Here is a 5,807-nt window from a genome sequence, read left to right on the forward strand (position 1 = left end):
CTTGAGACCAGAGCCCTATGGCACCCTATTCCCTATATAATGTACTACTTTAGACCAGAGCCCTATTCCCTATGTAGAGCACTACTTTAGACCAGAGCCCTATTCCCTATATAGTGTACTACTATAGACCAGAGCCCTATTCCCTATATAGTGTACTACTTTAGACCAGAGCCCTATTCCCTATATAGAGCACTACTTTAGACCAGAGCCCTATTCCCTATATAGTGTACTACTTTAGACCAGAGCCCTATTCCCTATATAGAGCACTACTTTAGACCAGAGCCCTATTCCCTATATAGTGTACTACTATAGACCAGAGCCCTATTCCCTATATAGAGCACTACTTTAGACCAGAGCCCTATTCCCTATATAGTGTGCTACTATAGACCAGAGCCCTATTCCCTAATAGTGCACTACTTTAGACCAGAGCCCTATGGCACCCTATTCCCTATATAGTACACTACTTTAGACCAGAGCCCTATGGCACCCTATTCCCTATATAGTACACTACTTTAGACCAGAGCCCTATGGCACCCTATTCCCTATAAAGTGCACTACTTTAGACCAGAACCCTATGGCACCCTATTCCCTATATAGTGCACTACTATAGACCAGAGCCCTATGGGGCCCTATTCCCTATATAGTGCACTACTTTAGACCAGAGCCCTATGACACCCTATTCCCTATATGTAGTGTACTACTTTTGAGGAGAGCCCATATGGAATAGGGTGCCATTTGCTGTGCCCTATTCATTCATGGTCATCAGATTCTCCTGCTGGGGTTTTGGAACAGCCTCTAGTCTGGTAGTTCAGTGTTTGACTCAGTACTAACAACCCCATATCACCAGGTCTGGTGACTCACTGTAAATGTGTCCCAAATGGCACCCTATTCCCTATTATCTAGTGCACTATCAAACATGTCTACGTTGATTAAAGTATCGGTTCACTGTGGCCCAGTGGGAGTTGTGATATCTGCCTGTCTCTTGTCTAGTAACATGGGAAAACTGTCATTGTGTGATTTAAATGCTAGGTTGGAGGAATGTTAGAGGAAGTTGTTTCTTCTTCTGGTTTTCATGTAGTGCAACACTCCACATGATGTGGGTCTACTTCCTGTCTAGTAACATGGGAAAACTGTCATTGTGTGATTTAAATGCTAGGTTGGAGGAATGTTAGAGGAAGTTGTTTCTTCTTCTGGTTTTCATGTAGTGTAACACTCCACATGATGTGGGTCTACTTCCTGTGTTTTTTTTATTTTACCTTTATTTAACTAGGCAAGTCTGTTAAGAACAAATTCCTATTTTCAATGAGGGCCTAGGAACAGTGGGTTAACTGCCTGTTCAGGGGCAGAACAACAGATTTGTACCTTGTCAGCTCGGGGGATTTGAACTTGCAATCTCTCCTCTCCTGTTCTCACACATTAGAGCCATCTAGTCCCATCTCTCCTCTCCTGTTCTCACACATTAGAGCCATCTAGTTCCATCTCTCCTCTCCTGTTCTCACAGAAGAGCCATCTTCTCTCTTCTATCTTTTCTCCCGTTTCTCCTCTTCTCGAGGGCCAGGGTAGTGAGTAGTGACAGCCAGAGTTAAAGGCCGACTCCTAGGACGAATTGCCCCGCTCCGTCCCTCCAACATGGGAAGCCAAGTAGGGAACATCCCCTGACGTAAATAGAATCAAATCATCGATACTGTTTGAGCCTGTCCGTGGCCATGTGGAAACAAATGCCAGCGCCATTGATTTTTCCATTTGAATGATGTGTTATCAACCTGCTCAATTAAAACCATCTAAATGACTTCCACGCTAACGGGGGTTAAAGATAGAAAAAGGAATCCTACAGACGTTGATGAATGAACGATTAGAGATTAGAATAGATATCAAGCCAATAGTTTGTTTAGGTTTTTTTTTAGTCCATGTGAATTCTCAGCAGATCTGTAACTTCCTCTCCTGGCCAGATAGTTTTGGCTCCAGGCGAGGGAGGAAGAACTTCCATTTGAAGTTTTAATCAAGTGTGTTAGTGCTGGGATGGAACAAAAGGCTGCGGTCACTGTGCTCCCGTTTTGCCCAGGTTTGTCTTTGGGCTGACTCTTTATTCACAGACCACAAACACACAGTAGTTAGCTAGGTGGAGATGGTGCAGGAGAAAGCTAGGTGGAGGTGGTGGAGGTGGTGCAGTAGCTAGCTAGGTGGAGGTGGTGCTGTAGCTAGCTAGGGGGAAGTGGTGCAGTAGCTAGCTAGGGGGAGGTGGTGCTGTAGCTAGCTAGGTGGAGGTGGTGCAGTAGCCAGCTAGGTGGAGATGGTGCAGGAGCTAGCTAGGTGGAGGTGGTGCAGTAGCTAGCTACGTGGAGGTGGTGGAGGTGGTGCAGTAGCTAGCTAGATGGTGGTGGTGCAGTAGCTAGCTAGGTGGTGGTGCTGCAGTAGCTAGCTAGGTGGTGGTGCTGTAGTAGCTAGCTAGGGGGTGCTGCTGCAGTAGCCAGCTAGATGGTGGTGCTGCAGTAGCTAGCTAGATGGTGGTGCTGCAGTAGTTAGCTAGGTGGAGGTGGTGCTGTAGATAGATGGTGGTGGTGCTGTAGTAGCTAGGTGGTGGTGGTGCTGTAGTAGCTAGCTAGGTGGTGCTGCTGCAGTAGCCAGCTAGATGGTGGTGCTGTAGTAGCTAGCTAGGTGGTGCTGCTGCAGTAGCCAGCTAGATGGTGGTGCTGCAGTAGCTAGCTAGATGGTGGTGCTGCAGTAGTTAGCTAGGTGGAGGTGGTGCTGTAGATAGATGGTGGTGGTGCTGTAGTAGCTAGGTGGTGGTGATGCTGCAGTAGCTAGCTACTAACCGCTACAGTACAGCTCTGAGGGAGGGGATGTCACGGCCGTTGAAAGAACTGGACCAAAGCTTAGCGTGGTGAGCGTACATATTCCTTTTATTTATTATGATGAGGGCAACAAAACAATAAATGATACACCACAACCGTGATGCTTAAGGGCTATGTGCATTAAACAAAAGTTAACTTTCCACACAGAGAGGAGGGGAAAAGGGCTACCTAAGTATGGTTCCCAATCAGAGACAACGATAGACAGCTGTCCCTGATTGAGAACCATACCAGGTCAAAACATAGAAATACAAAATCAAAGAAAAACAAAACATAGAATGCCCACCCCAAATCACACCCTGACCAAAGCAAATAGAGACATAAAAAGGCTCTCTGAGGTCAGGGCGTGACAGGGGATGAATAGGAAGGAGGGGAGAAAGAACAGAAGAATAGGAGTGGAGGACAGAAGAGGGGATGAATAGGAGGGTGCTAGTAAGAATGGAAGGAGTGTGTGAGTGAGTACATCAACAGTTTGAAAGGGATGCTTTGAATCAATAACGACATGGGGCTGGATCAGATCAGTCAGCAGTCACTCTGACTCACCCGAGGAGTAGGACTTGATTGTCTCGTACAGTCACATATACTGTATGGGGATGGGAGGTTACTGTATTAGGACACAAAGACACAACAGCGGATCGCGGCTCCTGTAGCCAACACCCATATCTATGTGTATGAGTCACGTGATGTGGCAACAACATGGGAGGACAATGACATCCATGAACACAACGGCCTTATGGAAGGAAGAGGGGATGGATACGAAGAAGGACCAGGGGAGTGATAGGGAGGGGAGGAAGAATAGGAGGGGAGATAGGAGAAGGGGAGGAAGGAGGAGGGGAGATAGGAGAAGGGGAGGAAGGAGGAGGGGAGATAGGAGAAGGGTATGAAGGAGGAGGGGAGGTAGGAGAAGGGTATGAAGGAGGAGGGGAGGTAGGAGAAGGGTATGAAGGAGGAGGGGAGGTAGGAGAAGGGGAGGAAGGAGGAGGGGAGGTAGAAGAAGGGTATGAAGGAGGAGGGGAGATAGGAGAAGGGTATGAAGGAGGAGGGGAGGTAGGAGAAGGGTATGAAGGAGGAGGGGAGGTAGGAGAAGGGGAGGAAGGAGGAGGGGAGGTAGAAGAAGGGTATGAAGGAGGAGGGGAGATAGGAGAAGGGTATGAAGGAGGAGGGGAGGTAGGAGAAGGGGAGGAAGGAGGAGGGGAGATAGGAGAAGGGTATGAAGGAGGAGGGGAGGTAGGAGAAGGGGAGGAAGAAGGAGGGGAGGTAGAAGAAGGGGAGGAAGAAGGAGGGGAGGTAGGAGAAGGGAGGAAGGAGGGGAGGTAGGAGAAGGGGAGGAAGGAGAAGGGGAGGAAGGAGGAGGGGAGATAGTAGAAGGGGAGGGAGGAGGTGGGGAGGTAGGAGAAGGGAGGAAGGAGGGGAGGTAGGAGAAGGGGAGGAAGGAGAAGGGGAGGAAGGAGGAGGGGAGATAGTAGAAGGGGAGGGAGGAGGTGGGGAGGTAGGAGAAGGGGAGGAATACGAGGGTGGTACATACTAAGAAAAGAAGAAGTGAGTGACAGTTTGAAAGGGAAACTTCCCCCTCAGTTTTTAGAAGCTACAATTTGTTAAGGCAGAGCTCCCTAATGCATGTAACGTCTGATACAGATGTTTTGATTATTAATGTAGGTTTTATTACACATTGTTTGCATCCCAACTGACACACTATTCCCTAATAGCGCACCTCCTTTGACCAGGTAGTGCACATTATAAGGAATAGAGCACAAATTGAGACACTACCATCATCTGCACTAATTTGTCAGAGCAGTTGACCTGCTGTTGTGTTCTGACATGTGGTGATATTCTATTGGTGGGGTCAGTAGATGGTGATATTCTATTGGTGGGTAGATGGTGATATTCTATTGGTGGGTAGATGGTGATATTCTATTGGTGGGTAGATGGTGATATTCTATTGGTGGGGTCAGTAGATGGTGATATTCTATTGGTGGGGTCAGTAGATGGTGATATTCTATTGGTGGGTAGATGGTGATATTCTATTGGTGGGTTGTTGACAGCTCGTGGTAACATTCTGAGTGATGTAATGGAATCAGGGTGAGACCCATGAGATCTGACAATACACACATCCATCCTGCAACGTATTGACAGTACACACACACACACACACACACACACACACACACACACACACACACACACACACACACACATTATGTTCAATCACATCCTTCTGGGCTTCATCACATCTCCCTTTTTGACCTGCTCTATCAGTCATTATGGAAGCAGACAGTGCTTTACAGCACAAGGTAATGTCATGTGAACTATCAATAGTATCTTGTGTGTGTGTAGAATCCATTGTGTTCACTGTCCCAGCTAAGAAATCAGGACAGGGCCTGTTTCAGTCTAGGAGTGCTTATCAGTCCTCGCCATCCCATGTTATATGTTATGATCTGAAAGACACAACTGATCCTAGATCAGCACTGTTTCAGTCTAGGAGTGCTTATCAGTCCCCGCCATCCCATGTTATATGTTGTGTTATGATCTGAAAGACACAACTGATCCTAGATCAGCACTGTTTCAGTCTAGGAGTGCTTATCAGTCCTCGCCATCCCATGTTATATGTTATGATCTGAAAGACACAACTGATCCTAGATCAGCACTGTTTCAGTCTAGGAGTGCTTATCAGTCCCCACCATCCCATGTTATATGTTGTGTTATGATCTGAAAGACACAACTGATCCTAGATCAGCACTGTTTCAGTCTAGGAGTGCTTATCAGTCCTCGCCATCCCATGTTATATGTTATGATCTGAAAGACACAACTGATCCTAGATCAGCACTGTTTCAGTCTAGGAGTGCTTATCAGTGCTTATGTTATATGTTGTGTTATGATCTGAAAGACACAACTGATCCTAGATCAGCACTCTGAGTCTCTTTTTGAATACCGGCTTAAAGAGGAGACAGACACGCCACG

The sequence above is a fragment of the Oncorhynchus mykiss genome, chromosome 15 (assembly GCF_013265735.2).
Source record: "Oncorhynchus mykiss isolate Arlee chromosome 15, USDA_OmykA_1.1, whole genome shotgun sequence".
Taxonomy (NCBI): domain Eukaryota; kingdom Metazoa; phylum Chordata; class Actinopteri; order Salmoniformes; family Salmonidae; genus Oncorhynchus; species Oncorhynchus mykiss.